This window comes from Mastigoproctus giganteus, chromosome 6, assembly GCF_048544385.1.
Source record: "Mastigoproctus giganteus isolate SK-2022 chromosome 6, ASM4854438v1, whole genome shotgun sequence".
NCBI classification, from domain to species: domain Eukaryota; kingdom Metazoa; phylum Arthropoda; class Arachnida; order Uropygi; family Thelyphonidae; genus Mastigoproctus; species Mastigoproctus giganteus.
The window spans coordinates 86,860,477-86,878,294 of record NC_143580.1 but is presented as its reverse complement, the minus strand read 5'-3'; positions in this window follow the sequence as shown (position 1 = coordinate 86,878,294).

Genomic DNA, 17,818 nt, shown 5'->3' with positions numbered 1-17,818 from the left:
GCAAAAATAAGAAAGAATGTAATTAAATTAAAATTGTTAATAATAAATTAGTGAAATTCTAGGTTGGATCAAATTATATTATTAAAAAAACTTAAACCACCTTAGCCTTGTAAATCATACAGATTTGGAAAGAAGGGAGTTCAAAGAAATATAAAATATTACTGGAATAAAGGAATAAGACTTGGAAAAACTGTACAACCAGTACCATAAAAACCTTGAAAAAACTTACCTTTAGTAGAGGAAGATACTTGCTTCAAGTGTGGCTGTTTACACTAGAACTACCTAGCAGGTTAAGGGGGTGCCACTCATTATATAGGGACAGTTATGAGTGTGGAGTGACCAGACAACAAATGATAATCTGGTGGACCTTTGTCTTTGAGAACAAGATTAAATGCTTAAGTCAAAAGAGCTCTGGTATCCACAGAATGGTGTTTACAAGTCTTACTCTTATTCAAAAGAACGTTTTTTTTTTAATGTTCTGTTGTTTATCTGTTGTTTTAGGGCATCGGCCGTAAACATAAAGCCCATTTCAACCAATCATACTTTAACAAGAGTACAGCTCCAGAATGTATCTTCTTTTACTTCTTAATGTTTAGACCACCCTATCTTGGTTAGTTCCCCCCATTCCATAATTCAGCTGAAATAGTATTCCCTTATTAGTCCTCTCTACTACTAGTGTAATACCTTATCATTTAATAGCTTCTTGATCATGTACACTATCCCTATACCCTATCCGTAATTTCTGTTTCCTTAGTTTCTGAAAAAATTACACAATCCCTTTCACAAAGTTAGGACATTCAGTTGGATTCTGGTTGTTGGTTTCATGAGTTCCTGGAATTTCTATATGAACTGCATCTAATCTCATTATCCCTATGGCCATTAGAGATCTTGACTTAAGCACAGTGTCTCGTTCACAAGTAACTTTATTAGCCCCAAATTTACATCTACTTTAGAATTCAGTAGGTTTTATAATTATTTTGTAATTAGAAAACTGCAGCTTTCTTTACAACCACACGTGAGTATCATGAGTAAATTACAAAAAAAGGAGAAAAAAAATGTGTAAAAAATGAAAATTAATATTTTAATTAGGCTGGATCTGGATGGCCAGACAGACAGCAAAAAATCTAAGCATTGAGTCAAATTTTCCTGAAAAATGAGAAAAAAGAAGCATATGATCTCTGAACAAGTGGAAGATGAATGTCATTTATTACCAGAAGAAGAGAAATTTCAGAGAGAATGTAACATGGTTTCTGACAATATTTTAACACAACTCTAATGGCATTCTGAAAGCTTATCCCAATTTGCCTCCGATTTTAGATGGAAGATTTAAAAAAAATCAGCATTATATTGTGGTTCAAGTATTCCAAAGATTAAGATCCAAATGAATTTTGTACTACTGAAATAGAATATTTCAAAAATCAAGCTAAGGCTATAATACCAAATTTAAGTAAAGTTACACCTTTGGATATATTAAACACAATTCATAAATATTCTTTACAGGATGCACACCCAAACACCAACATAATATTACAAATATTTCTAACACTGCCTGTTATTGTTGCTTTGTGTGGACATAATTTTAGTAAATTGAAGATTATAAAAAATTACTTGAAATTTGCTATGACTCGAGGACATCTATATAGTTTGGCAATTGTTTTAATAGAATATGATGTTGCAAATAATTTGAATTTTGACTCTATAATTAATGATTTCATGACAATAAAAGCCCAAAAACTTAAAATCATATAATACAAATAAGGTGTAATCGTCATTTACTTTTACTCTACTTCTTAAGTTAGGAAATGGCAAAATTAAGGTTAATACTCCACATTATATATTTTTGATTTATTATACACTGGTGTTCAAAGAAAGTGCATCACCCAGGAATTTCACATTTCTAACCCATTTTCTCAATGGTATGTTACATTAGTGACTAGCATCACAAATAGAAATATAAACAAAAGATATTTATTAATAGTTAAGGCAAAGCTAAGTAATATTTGACAAAATATTAAAATAAAATATTCCTCTCAAAATATTCCAAAATGAGCATTTGCAACCTTTATACAACAGTTTTGGTAAACACGACAATTACGGCTGAAATGTTATCAAAAGCCTTCAAATTTGCTTCAGTTTATCATTTCAAATGGAAAACAAAATGAAAAGTTCACCAGGTGCAAACTAATATTTAGTTGAACCGCCTCTGGCCCTGATGACAGCAGCACACCATCGAGGCATTGACAAGATCAATTTCTGAAGATAATCAACTGATAGTTTGTGGTTCCAAACACAAAGGGTCTTTGGTTTCTTTCTGGCAACTGCAGATTCCACACGATGCCAACATTTCTCTATAGGATTCAGGTCCGGGCTGTTTCCTGACCAGCTAAGAGTTGTAATGGACCATTCTTCCAGTCATTTTTTCACCTGTAACAAATGTAAACACATTACTATCAAACCTCTAATGCAGAAATGAAGATAAAGTAACTACAGAAGTGCCTACTTACACTTTTTGCCCAATGACAAGAAGCAGAGTCGTCCTGAAAGATGCAGTTACTTGGCAGATTGAAATGGTCTCTACTGGTTGGCAGCAATTTGCCTTCCAATATAGCCAGGTATCCATTGGCATTTACGGAACCTTTTATAAACTGCAGGTGACCTACTCCACAATACGAAATATACCCCCATATCATTTGGCTGGTAGGTAATTTCACTGTAGACACCATACGGTCTGGATGGTATTCTTCACCGCGCCTACGATGAATTGTTTGTCTCCCATCAGAGCCATGCAAGTTGAATTTCTTCTCATCCGAGAAAATAACTGACTTCCACTGCTCAGGGGTCCATTTGACTTGCTCCTTACACCAAATTAATCGGGCCTTTTTCATTTTTTGTGTGAGGAGGAGCTTCTTAGGATGACAGGCTACAAGTCCATTTTTGAAGAGACATCTTCTGACTGTTACTGCACTTGCTACCACTCATGTATGTTCTTCCCATTCTCTTTTCAGCTCAGACGAAGAAGCTTTATGGTTTTTAAGGCAGAATGCTTCAAAATGTGGTCCTGTTTTGGTATAGAAACTCGTTTGCATCCAGTTCCTTTTTTTCCTATCAGCAGAACCAGTATTCTTGAGTTTGGAAAGAAATCTTCTCACTGTCAACTGATTACAAAGCACAGTAGAAGCAATATGATGGGAAGAACATCCTTCCTCACTTAAAGCAACACAGTAGCACTCTTTCTTCATGACGTCAACTGCATGTAACTCACCATCCTGACACAAGCAAGGAATGACTGCAACTCTTGCAGAGCTGAAAGTAATAGCTGATGCAATATTACGTCATCACCTATGCTTGTCAATCTTATCTGATGCAGTCTGTAAGAAATATTGCCATATACGTAACGTTAATCAGACGACCTCCATAGCCAAGTGGTCAGGAGTGGAAGTGCAGTAGCACACGCTCCTTGAGTTGACTGGGGTTCGAGCCCCTGACTGCTAAATACAGTTGATCTGCCAACCCACACTGGACCAGCATGGCAGATTATGGTCCATTTCCCTCAACATGAATTGCTGAGGAGAATTCCATCCTATAGTGGGTTGTAATAGCTGCAGTTTTAATCAGATGACAATTAACATTTTAAGTGGTGATGCACTTTCTGTGAACACCAGTGTATATATACTGAAAAAAAAAAGTTCCTTTAAATGTACATATTAAATGTATTATTATAATACATTTTATTTTATATATTTATTAATTTAATTGATCTTTTTGTATGTGGAATTTTAACTGAAATTAATATTAGGAAGGGATGTAATAAGTCAAAAATATAAACACAAAGGATTATATCTGAATGTAGTGAAAAGCCAAAGCTTTGCACTTGGCTTTTCACTACATTCAGCATTGCACTAATGATTACAAGTAAACAAAATGGCATACTTTAATCTAGCATACAAAAAAAAAAAAAGAGAGAGAAAAATGTTCGGGGAAGACAAAACTTTTCAAGTGAGTAAGACCCTTTTAGAAGTTAGTCCATATATCTCTGCATTCAAAGGTTGTTTAGATGTTATTTTCTCATGAGTGATATACTGTTCCTTTATTAGATTGTGTAAGCTTCACATCCAAAATAAGTAGAGCAGCTTATGGGGATTCATCAATGATATACAGGAATTTTGACAGCAAGAATAAGGAAGTGATTATCTTGAGTACGGCACACAGGTCTGGAAGCCTCATTTTTGGAAGGATGTGAATCTGTTGGAATGGATGTAGAGAAAGACAACAAGATTAGCGAGGCAAAGAAAAGGATATTCTCACCAAAAAAGGCTTCAATTCTGCAAACTGCAGCATCTGAAGACTACGCACCTGTGAATCTGATTGATTTGTTTACGGCTTGCTTTGAATAGATTCAATAAGATAAATGCTAATGGCATACTTTCTATTATAAATAAGCTCCATGAGGGGACATAAATTAATTGGATAGCTCCTATCCAACCTAGGTACCTTTCTTATATTTAATTTCAAATTTCTCTTCCACTTTCAGTTATTACAAATCATTCAGCTCCCTGTTAGAGTTTTATAAACTTCCAGCATCCTCTTCCCTAAAGAATTTGCCATGTGTTAATGTTGATGCAAAATACTAAATCAGTTTGCCAGCAGGCTGAGCAGGATCATCAACAGTCAAACCATCGATATCGAGTGAACCAATTTGATTCATCCCCTTCCTTTTAGTGTTTACACAAGTAAAGAAGTCTTTACTATTTTTCTTTCCATCCTTTGCCAAAGATTTATTGTAATCTGCCTAGTAGCTTCTATGATTAATTCCTTGAATACTTCCCATTTAGAATTTGCTGATAGTAATAACCATTGGTCCCACTGTTTAGAATTTAAAAACTGTCTGAGACCACTGTAGCCACCCTTATGAAAGCAAAAACCCTTCCCGTTACCCCTGATGGTAGTTACATCTTTAAGTAAATCCCACAACAGTACATTGTGATCACTGCCAACTAGAGGTTCCTTTATCTGCAAATTCTTAATGCATTAATAATCACTGCTGATAATCAGATCAAGAGAGAATACAATCATCCAATAAATCCACAAAAGTGTTTCTTGTCTGTGAGTGACCAACCCACAAGTTTCAGTTAATATCTGAAAAGTTGAACTCGCCCATTATAAAACAGTCTGATTTACAGGCCCACTCTGTTTCTCTGTACAGGCTATCATTGTAGCTATCAGAGTCATTATGTCTATGACACACTTAGTGGCACGTTATACTCTCATGGGCCCAAGGCAAAATGGAATTAAGAGGTCCCATCTAAAGAAAAAACTAATAAGCATTTTCAATTTCATTTTATTGTGACAACAAAACAAACAAATTATATAACATAAGAACTAAATATAAAATTTCACCAAAATCAATAAAAAACATTTTTGAAAAAAAAAAAAAAAAAAATTTTCAAATTAAGTTCATTGACCTTGGCAGGTAGAAAGTTCAGTTTCCAATAAAAATCACTTAAAAAATATTAGTAAAAAACAGCAATAAGCTTTTTAAACAGTGATGTTGGGCTCCCCCCCCCCTCCAATAGGCAAAAATATATATAAAAAAATATCCTATTGGCAAAAAACATCTGCCTTAGGCAGATGTTTTTTGCCTATAGGATAACATGCCATTGGACACACTCCTTATCTTACTTTTGCTTTCCTGGTGCTTTTGTCACACCAAACTGAATCAACATTGCACAGGCCATCCATATCAAATGGATGCACTGCCTTAGATTTTATGTGCTTCTTAAATAAGAGCATAACCCTCTCCCTCCCATCCTGTCCTGTGTGTCATTTCTGTATATATTGTACTCCCCATATTCAAATTATACCACATCTCTGATATCCCAGCAATGTATACATTTGATGTCTTGACCAGCACTTCAAATTCATCAGTTTTATTTGCTATGAAGAACTGGTGTACATGTAAGTATATATTTACTTATTCCATAATGACTCCCAGCAGTCCTTGAAATACCGAACACCTATTGCTTCTTGTTCCAAAGAAGCAGTGCAAGAATCTCTTTCACTTCTGCCTGCAGCTATTGTCAATCTATTTGTCTGTGTATCTCCTAAGCTAGCAGTTTCCCAACCCACCTAACACTGCCTCCATAACAATTTTAGGTGGGTTGAGAGACCACAGGATGGTAGACTTCTACCATCCCTCTAGAAGCAGTCTCGCCTGTTAAAAAGCACAGATCATGGTGAGAAAAATTCTACCTCATAAGCATTTGAACAATCTCTCTAGAGCCAAATCGACTGAAAAGGCTCTCATCATTGCTATCGTGTCCAGGCAGACTTGCAGCGCCTTCAAATTTAACCCTAACTCAACTTTTTTCAACATTATCCTGTACTTGTTATGTTAGTTTGCAGATCTAGTCTTAATGTTCATCCGTGACTACATGTATAACAATATCACCCATTGTGCCCTTAAAAGATATTTGCTCTACGATATTAGCATTAGTAGGGGCATATGATGCAAGAAAGCAAGCTTATGCAGCATCAGCCAAAAAACAAAACACTCCAATTTCACCGCTCCGTTCGTTCCAAATACTTGTCCAGTTCAGCCTTAAATTTATTTAGGCTATCAACTTCTACAACGACAGATGGAAGTTTGTTCCACCAATCAACCACCTGCTGGCTAAAGGCAAACTTCCACACATATATCCTACAACCGTCTTTCCTCAATTTGAATTTATGCCCTCTTAGGTGATTATTCTGAGCAAGAGAAAGAATCCCATCCGCATTGAGCATGCTCAAACCATTCAAGGCCTTATACACCTCAATCAGATCACCTCGCAGGTGCCTAGTCTCCAAACACTGTAATCCGCAAAACTTAAGCCTTTCTTTGTAAAAGCAACTCTTTGTTCCATTCACTAATCTTGTTGCCCTTCTCTGTACTCGCTCCATTGCCTTATACAAGGGGATAATCATTTCCTTAACCCTGCTAGAAAAATTCCTGTATATCACTGACAAGACACATGAGCTACTCTTGCAGACTGTCTGCACTGCTCAGAAAACTTCATATCTGCGTGCACAATTATCCCCAGGTCCTTTTCATCCTCTACCACTGTCAGTGTAGTACCACAGAGTTCATACGTTACTCTGGGGTTACTGCTTCCCATATGTAGTACTTTACATTTGTCAATGTTTGTCATTTGACACCTCTCAACCCATCTGCTCAACTTCCCCAGATCCTGTTGCAGCAGTGTATTGTCATTACAACCCTGCCAACCTTCGTATCGTCTGCAGACTTGGACATTAAGCCTGATATACCATCATGATGATGACCATCATCAATATCATTTATAAATATAGAAAACAACAATGGACCCAACACTGAACCCTGAGGGACTCCACTAATAACATTAGTCCACGAAGAGCAGTGTCCATTGATTACCACTCTGTCTTCTCCCACTCAACCATCCCTTTATCCATAGCAGCAATTTGCCTCCAATGCTGCACTGCTCCAATTTGTGCAGCAGTCTTCCATGTGCAACAGTATCAAAAGCCTTTCTAAGATCCAAATATATAATATCAAAGTTATTCCCTGCATTCAGTTGCTTTGTGACCACATCATAGTATCCAATCAAATTGGTCAGACAAGACTTCCCCTTAACAAACCAATGCTGTGTCTGAGCTATAACTGAAGTGTTGTCTAGATGATCCTGCAGTGCTGCTTTAACCAGTGCCTCCATTAATTTCCCTGGAACAGAAGTTAAACTAACAGGTCTGTAATTCTTGTGTCGCCCTTTGAACCTCCTTTGTGAATTGGAGTCATATTTGCACATCTCCAGTCCATGGGTACCTCCCCTGAGTCCAACTCATCAACTTTTGCCCCTGGCAGACATATCCTGGTCTTATTCCACCTATCCTTTTTGCACAATATATTTCCTATTTCCCTGACAATAGCTAGCTTCTATGGGACCAGCACATTCTGCACTGGGGGAGGACAAAATTTTTTAATCAACTGGATGATTTCTATTTGTATCAGCATGTTAGGAAAACTACTAGGGGCAAGAATATTCTAGACCTGATCATCACCCGTGAACCAGAGGACAATACAGGAACTGTTAGCAGGGAGTGATCAGAGAGTTCTGAGATAAATGATGAGGAGAGAGAGAGAGAGAGAATGTGTTACCAGTTGTTAATGGCAGTGGAATGAGTTTTAATTTCAAGAAAGTAGCCTTAAGGTTCTACATGGCCTCTATCAAATGGGGAAATAACACACAGAGCATGAATACATTAGAATTATAGTATGCCTTGAATGTGTGTATACCAGGGTGACCAGATTTATAAAACAAAAAAAAAACAGGACACTCATGGCAAGTTGACATGATTCGACTGTCATACTAGTTAAAATGATGCTCTTGTACTCGTTTCATGCCAACTAGCCATAACTGTTTAGCTTGATTAAAATTAACATAGGTTACTTACATATTTATCACCATCTTAGTTTCCCATTAACATTGTGAAATTACACAAATCTTTATTGAGCAGATGGTCCATACAATAATAATATCTTTGTCATATTTTTTATATGACTGAATTTCTTCCAAAGGTTTGGCTGTTCCTTTATGAAATTGTAAAAGTCCATACAATAAACGTCTAAAATATGTTTTTGTTATTAATATTGCGGACAAATTGGTTCCTTTCATCAATCCAAAATGCATTAATTTAAGAAAACGCCATCTCTAATGATGTATTTGTGCCCAGTATTCCTAATGCAAAACTCAATATATATTATGTTCCCAAAACTAATGTCCTCATTTTTCAATGTCTGAATCATCTCAGTCCACCTCTTGATAGTTGTCACACCACATTTCTTCTAATGATCAAGCTTATATTCACATAATATTCTTCACATGATTCCCTTCATTGAATAGTTCATCTTCATCTATTACCTTTAGTAAAAACTGCAGCCATTATCAATCCACTGTAGGATGGATGCTTCCTCAACAATTTATGTTGAATAAAATGGACCACAACCTGCCATGCTAGTCCAGTGCAGGTTGGCAGATCGCCCGTATTTAGCAGTCAGGGACTTGAACCCCAGTCTACTCAATGAGAGTGTTTGCTACTGCACTCCAGCTCCTGACCACGCGGCTACACAGGCTACTTAGCTTTAGTATATTGGTATCAATTTTGGATGTGTTTTGGACACACTGTTGAACAACACACCAAGATGGAGAGATATTTAACAAAACCCATTTAAAGTCACATAGCTCTGCAAAAGGCTTGGCCCAGTTTTCCAAGTATTCTAGGAAAGTATCATAGAAATTGTTGACAGTTTCAGTAAATTCAGCATCTCTGATGACATCATCTTCAGTGATGACATCATCAGTTTGTTTTTGAAGTCCAGGACAGCAGATGTAAAAATGTTGCTCCTTTATATTGAGCATTTGTTCTGTCACGGCAATCAATTCTTGTGCCATTTCACTGCCACAAATGTCCTCTCGTTCATTATTTTCCATAGTGTTATTACACATGTTAAGTTGGCTGTGAATGAACTTGAACCAGAGAAGTGACTGTGGATTATTAAAAAAATTCCTAAAGAGTTTGGAGCTTTTATCTTGTGATAGAAAATATGACTTGAGACTCAAACATTTTGATCATTCTTTCCACTACAGGTAGCAAGGAAAGCCATCTCGTCTTCACACATCTTAAAAGTTGCCTGTATTCCACTTCAACAAAATTGCAGGATTTCAGTGCCTCAACTCTAATAGTGAAAACATGGAAATGTTGAAAGATTTTGTTAATAATTGATTCCACATCAATTAGCAACAAATCTGCACCTGTTTGCAAAGCGTTATGCACAATATGTGCAGCACAGTCAACTTCCAAGATGTTCATTTTCATGTTCTTGCTTAACTTATGAAAGACATTTTTCTTGCCTTTTCTCGCAATACTGCCGAAGTTGGTGTTGCAGTTGTCACCACAAAATGCTGTTATCTTGTTGGTCAATTTATATTTCTCCAATAAGGACAGAATGTGACCCACTATCTCAGATGTTTCTCCAACAAGATTTTGGAATTACAACAATTTCACTTGTATTCCTTTCGTAGTATAAAATACCTCACCAAAACTGGGACCTACTTCAGGCTTGAGTGATTTGATGAATCTACCATAACAGATACATATTTTGCCTCACGTAAGTCACTTATCACTTCACAAAATGCAAAAGGAAACAGCACATTCACAACTATACTTTCACATTTTGTTCTTGCACATGTGAATGTATTTTGAGAATAAGTTTTGTGTGATGGTAGATGTGCAATCCACTAATCTAAACGAATGCTTATGCTTTATACTATCGAAAATTAGCAATCTTTTTTGTGCAGCGAGACATTTCTGTTCACCATTTACGTCTTGTTGTTTTGTAATAAAAGAGGTTAGTTTAAGACTTGCACTTTTTGCTGCAACTGCTTTGTGCTTTTTAACTGTGTAATATCTGAATGATCAACAAAAAATTCAGCTGTACAAACAGGGCATAAAACTTTACTGTTAACATTATGATTTTCAGTTAGGAAAGGGAATTGTTGTTTCAATTTGTCCATGAAACTACACTTTCGCTTAGGCATCTCATGACCTATTGTCAACAAATTGAATTTATAATTAATTATTAGACCCTTCAAATTTTTGCAAACCTTTCTGGAACAGGACATGATCTAACCATGGAGGATGTCTTTTTGTGTGATGGGGGTCTATGAGAGTTTGAAGAGTTGGGTAGATGCCTTCGAAGGAATTAAAATGGGGGGGCCTATCGAGCTCTCACAGCTGCCCAACTCAACACCAGAGCTCACTCCTGTGCACCAGGCAACACAGTGACAATTTTCAGGGCAGAATGCACTGGTCCCACAGGAGCTAATTATTGTTGGGTACTCAATTGTCATGGAAATGGAAAATATACCAGGTTATGTCTGCCTGGGACAAAAGTTGATATTGTAGAGCAGATATCATCTTTTAAGAGCACAAAAGGTGATATCATTAAGTGTAGGAGAACTGCAGAATTACTTAACAAGTACAGGTCAATGTTGAAAAAAACTCGTCAGTTAGGGTTAAATTTGAAATTACAGGAACTCCCCGACTTATGGAAATTCGACTTTACGTAAGTTTTTGCCGGCTGGTGCAAACATATTCTGCATCCTGTAGGAATAAATGGAGGTATCGCAAAAATATCGTAATGTGAATCCAATACCCAATAACACTTTTTTTTTTTTTTTTTTAATAATTCGTTCCAAGTTCTTGGAAGTTGAAAATTTTGCTATATTACTAAGCTGTTTATCTCTCTAAAAGGTCATATTTATAATGGAAATTGCACTACACTTTCATCATTATATATTCCCATTATAAGAATCAATTTTGAACACCTTTGTGATATTTTTCTAAAGCACATTTTTGGAGGTCACAACCAAAAAATAAAAACAATTTGACTTTCCGATTTATTGGTCTTTTCTGTTAGTGCAGCTAATTATAAACGGGTAGTAAACTCGATCTTATTGCATTTGCGATAATACCGATAACTGCAATTGTGTGGGTTTTTATGCTATTATGGTGAAATGTGTTCCCCTTCGCTAAAATCTTCAATCATATAAAAAACAAATTTTCAGAAACATCTCTTCATTCCTATTTATGTATTACAATGATGAAGGGAAAGCAACCAAACAAAAAGTGCAAGTGATGGTAGTGCCGGGAAATGAAACAAAATTCGTTTTTAAATTAAGATGAAAATGATTAAGTATGAAGTAGGTGTCGCTGCTTCAACAGTGAATACTATTTTATAGGACAGTGCACCTATAAAAGATCATGTTGAAGGATCAATGCACTTAAGATCAACAGTGATCGCAAAACAGCGTTCAGATGCTATATCGAAGATGGAACAGCTGTTAATAATATGGATGGAAAATGATATTCAGAAATGAGTGCCCGAGTCTGATGACCATTCAAGCAAAAGCAACAAGTATTTATAAAAATATTAAGGATAAGTACGGTGAACCCCAACCCAAGTTCGTGGCAAGCAACGAGTGGTTTAATAGGTTCAAGCATCGCATTGATTTTCACATTAAAGTATGCAGTGAAGTCACTAGTGCAATGCAGCAAATTTTTAATGTTGAAGAGACTGCTCTGAATTGGAAAAAAATGCCGGATTGAATATACATTGCCAAAGAGGAAAATACAATGCCAGGTTTCAAGGCGTCAAAAGATAGGGCCATGCTCTTGCTTGGAGCTAATGCAGCGGGAGATTACAGATTTAAACCACTGCTTGTGTACCATTCTGGAAATCCTCATGCATTTAAGGGCATCAATAAAGTCACCCTACCCATGCATTTTCGATCGAACCAGACAGAGAGAGCATGGATAACAATATCTCTCTTTGAAGATTGGTTTAAATGCTGCTTCATTCCTGAGGATGAAAAATATTGTAAAAACAGCAACATTCTTTACACGATTTTGCTTCTATTAGGTAACGTGTTCCTGGACATCCTACGTATCTAGATGATTTCAATTCGAACATGAGAGTGATATTTCTACTGCCAAACATGACTTTGTGGATCGGAATGTTATTTAAAATTTAAAAGCATACTATTTACGGACAACATTTGTTCAAGCATTGTCTGCAGTAGATGATGAGAAACATTTTAATTTGAGAGACTTTTTGGAAATCTTACAATATTTACCACGCCATCTGAAACATTAATAAGTCCTGGGCAGAAATTACTAAAAGTTGTTTAAATGACGCATGAAAGAAATATACCCGTGGCACATAAAAGGCTACAAAGGATTTGAAAAAGACAAATCATATAAAGAGGTTACAGATAAGATTGTGAAGGTTGCAGAGCTACTTCAGTTAGAGGTTGATGCCAAAGACGTGGAGGAGTTAATAGAGGAAAAAGAGAAGGCAATAGTGAAAGAAGAAAATGCTGACGAAGTTCAAGATGAACCAAATGAGCAGCCGAGATGCTTCATCGCCAGAGAGATGGCAATGGCATTTTGTGAAATTGCATCAGCAATGGTGAGGTTTGAAAGGATGGATCCTGACAGCGAACGATTCTTAAAAGTTAACAGAGGGGTAAATGATTATGCTTGCTTGCTACAAAGAAATCTACGATGAAAAGAAAAAAGCCACTGTCCAGTCATCCATTAATATGTCCTTCCGTAAGGTTGATTGAACGACCCCTTCTAAATCTCTTCAACCTCTGCAGCGGTGTACTTATCAGCTGAAGACAGATTCTGGCAACAATGCTCGAGAGGTAAAACTTACTGACATTATGCCTGTCTCCTCTCTTTTTTTGTAATTTTATAATTTTGAAATTTTTTAAATTGCACACTTTCGTAATTTTACCTGAGCATGAGATAAAAAATTGAATAAATATAATAAATAATTCTATTTACGTGTTTATTGAACATTTCTTTTTTGATTCAATCAATTCAGCGAGCACAGTTGCGAGTGATGCATAAGCATTGGGGAAATTCCCCACCTTGCGTAAAATCCAACTTACGTAACATTCCGCGGAACGCAACCCTTAAGTCGGGGAGTTCCTGCAATGCAATCATGCCCAGACACAATAGGAGGGAGTATATGATGAGAGCCTTGTCAATCAGTTTGGCCCTGGAAATATTGCTTCTACAGGGATGGGATACACTTAAATAGAAAGGGTGCAAGAATATTTTCTGATACTATCAAGGCAATGTTAGGTGGGTCGGAAATCTTCTAGCTTAAGGGGGGTTTAACAGACCAGATTAACAGTAGCCACAGGCAGAGATGGAAGTGATATTTGCACTGCGTCTACTGGAATCAGCAGCAGCCTAGAAAGCAAGTTGCTGGGGTTTTCAGGAACTGCTGGGAGTAATGAAATAAGTAAATACATGGGCTGTATTAGGGTAACTAAGAGTAAGAACAGGTGCATGTACACCAATACTAGGAGTATAGTAAATAAATTTGATGAATTTAAGTTGCTGATCGTGACATCAAAGGCAGATATTACTGGAATATCAGAGATGTGCAAGATGGGGGGGGGATACAAGGACTAATAGATTAACGGTACCCACTGGCAGAGGTGAAAGTGATTCTTGCACTACTTCTATTGGAATGAACAGAAGCCTGGAAAACAAGTTGCAGGATGTTTCAGAGACTGCTGGGAGTCATTACGGTACAAGTAAACACATGGGTTGTGTTAGGGTAGCTAAGACTCGGAACGGGTGCATGTATAATTGCATGTACACCAATGCTAGGAGTTTGGTAAATAAATTTGATGAATTTCAGGTATTGCTCAAAGCATCAAAGGCGGATATTGTTGGGATATCAGAGACGTGGTGTCACACAGATATAAGAAATGCAAAACTGGAATTTGGTCAGTACGTCTACAGAAAGGATAGACAGGATAGTAAGGGAGGAGGGGTTATGCTATTAGTTAAGAAACACATAAAAACCAAGGAAGTGAAGCCAGTCGACATAGCTGGACAGTGCAGTGTTGAGTCAGTTTGGTGTGACATAAGCATTGGGAGATCAAAATTGAGAGTAGGAGTGTGCTATAGGCCTAATGACTCTGATGAGTATAATAAGAAATTGTACAGGGAAATAGGGTGGTCCAGTATATCGGGTGGTCCAGTAAATTTGAGAGTCATAATGGGGGATTTTAATTTCCCAGATATTGACTGGAATTTGTGGTTTGGTCACTCACACACTAGCAAGGCTTTTGTGGATTTACTGGATGATTGTTTTCTACATCAGCATGTTCGGGAGGCATTTGATTTGATTATCAGTAGTGATTCTTCATGCATTAAGAATCCACAGATAAAGGAACCACTAGGTGGCAGTGATCACAGTGTGCTGAAGTGGGATTTACTCAAAGAGGTAACTTATCAGGGGTAAAGTGAAGGGTTATTGCTTTTGTAAAGGTGAGTATGGTGGTCTGAGACAGTATTTAAATTCTATACAGTGGGACCAACTGATGATGTTACCAACAGCAAATTCAAAATGGGAAGCATTCAAAGATATTTCTTTGAATATCTTTATATCAAATAATATTTATTAGTTGGTATGTAAAGCCTAGTAGCTTGGAAGCTACTAGGCTTTACATACCAACTAAGAAATATTGTTCAGGGTTTAGGCCTAAATGGATGTCAGATGAACTAATGAGACACATGGCAGAGAAAAAAAATGCATGGGACACAGAAGCCTATGATAGATATAAGCTGGTCTGTAACCAAGTCACAAAGGAGGTTAGGCAGGCAAAGGCAGATTATGAGAAATCTTTGCCAAAGGATGCAAAGAAAAACAGCAAAGAGTTCTTTACTTATGTAAACTGTAGAAGGAAGCAGATAAATCAGATTGGTCCACTTGATATCGATGGTTCAACTGTTGATGATCCTGCTCAGGTAGCTAACAAACTAAATGAATATTTTGCATCGACATTCACACGAGGAGTTATTCAGCGAGGGGAATGCCAGAGGTGTGTATTCAACTCTGGCAGTAAGCTAGATAATCTTGTAATAACTGAGAGTAAATGGAGGAGAAATTGTTGAAGATAAACACAAGAAAGGCACATCGGGTGGATGGGATCTATCCAGTTATATTAAAGGAGGCAGCAAAGGAAGTAAGCAAACCTTTAGCCATAATTATGAGAGCTTCCTTGGACTCTAGCAGGGATAAGGAGGTGATTATTCCCTTGTATAAGGCAATGGTCAAGCCACACCTTGAGTACTGTATAGAGGTCTGGAGCCCTCATTTCAAGAAGGATGTAGAGCTGCTGGAACGAGTACAGAGAAGGGCAACAAGATTAGTGAATGGAACAACGGGGTACTCTTACGAAGAAAGAAAGAGAGAGAGAGAGAGAAATCGGGCAAGTTAGGGCGGATCTTATGAAATGCGGTTACCCCCATAGGGTCATTGATAAATATAATAGAGGCGTGGAGCCTAATCATGGAACACCGTCCGTTCCAGTTGCCACAGTTTATATTCCCTACTATCCGGGCTTGTCAGATCGAATTTCAAAAATGCTACGTGACTTTCAGGCACGCTGTGTGCAACTTCCGGGCCGGAGGTTGCACACAGTGTTGTCACAGGTCAAAGAGCCCATTCCTGGAGATTCCAGTAGTGGGGTCGTATATGAGATCAAATGCCCGGATTGTGGGGAATGTTATGTGGGGGAGACGGGACGGCGACTAAAAGACTGTCTGGGGAGCACATGCGAGCTATACAGACCACGCAGAGTTCAATAAGTCCGCCTTTGCTGAGCATTATTGGGAGAAACATCATCAGGTCTCCCCTGTGAATGCTGTCATCCTTGACCGGGCGCATAGGTTCTGGGACCGTAAGTGGCTGGAGAGTTTGTGGATAGGCTCGTCTGAGAACAATAGTATGAATAGGGACAGGGGTGTTTGATTTCACCCCCTGCTGGAAGCCGTGGTCCTGGCAAAAGACGAGCGTTTTATATTTCCACGCTCCCGAGCCGCTTCCGGTTCTGGATCATATGGAAGAAATATTGAGCATGCGCCTGATCAACCACGTGTGCTGTGAGCTGTTACTTAAGGATGTGTTGCTTAAACATCATTGTTGTTGAGAAAGGAGGCGGAAGCCCCCGAAAGCTTCAGTCAATGTTTTATCGCTTTTAATTTTATTGTATTTTAAATATTTTATTTATATTTTATTGTATATTTTAAAATTTTTATCGTGTATTTTATTTTGTAAATCAGTTTTTTGCATATATTATTTTACAGTGTAGTATCGTTTGGTACATTTTATAGTTTTCAGTATTAAACCATTATAGTTAAATGGTTGGTGTATTTGTTTTAAATTCTGGATATAGAAAGGTTTTTGTTTTTTGTAAAGATGAATACAGTGGTCTCACAGTTTTTAAATTCTATACAATGGGACCAACTGATGATGTTACGAACAGCAAATTCTAAATGGGAAGCATTCAAAGGAAGTAATTTTGGAAGCTACTAGGCTTGTTGTTCCAACTAAGAAATACTGTTCTAGGTTTAGGCCCAAATGGATGTCAGATGAACTAATGAGACTTGTGGCAGAGAAGAAAAATACATGGGATTTATATAAATTATCAGGTTACACAGAAGCCTATGGTAGATATAAGCTAGTCTGTAATCAAGTCACAAAGGAGGTTAGGCAAGCAAAGGCAGAGTATGAGAAATCTTTGGCAAAGGATGCAAAGAAAAACAAGAAAGATTTCTGTACTTATATAAACTCTAAAAGGAAGGGGATGAATCAGATTGGTCAACTTGATATGAATGGTTTGACTGTAGACACAGAGTGGTAATCAATAGACATTGCTCTTCGTGGACTAATGTTATTAGTCGTGTCCCCCACAGTTTGGTGTTGGGCCCATTGTTGTTTTGTATATTTATCAATAATATTGATGAAGGTATAACAAGCTCATTGTCAAAGTTTGCAGATGATTCAAAGGTCAGTTGATTTGTATTTTATTCGTGCATTAGCAATTAAGGCTATAATGTGCCAAAGCCAGGTCATATATAAAAAATTTAAGCTTTCAGTGACCTAATTAGTTAGGTCACTGATACAAAGGTTGGCAAGGTTGTGAATAACAGTAATGACAGTATGCTGCTGCAACAGGATATGGAAAAATTGGGCAGATGGGCTGAGAAGTGGCAAATGAAGTTTAACATTGACAAATGCAAAGTACTGCATATGGGTAGCAGTAACCTCAAAGAAATGTACTAACTGGATGGTGTTACACTCGGGGTAGTGGAGAATAAAAGAGACCTGGGGGTAATCGTTCATTCAGATATGAAGTTTTCTGAGCAGTGCAGA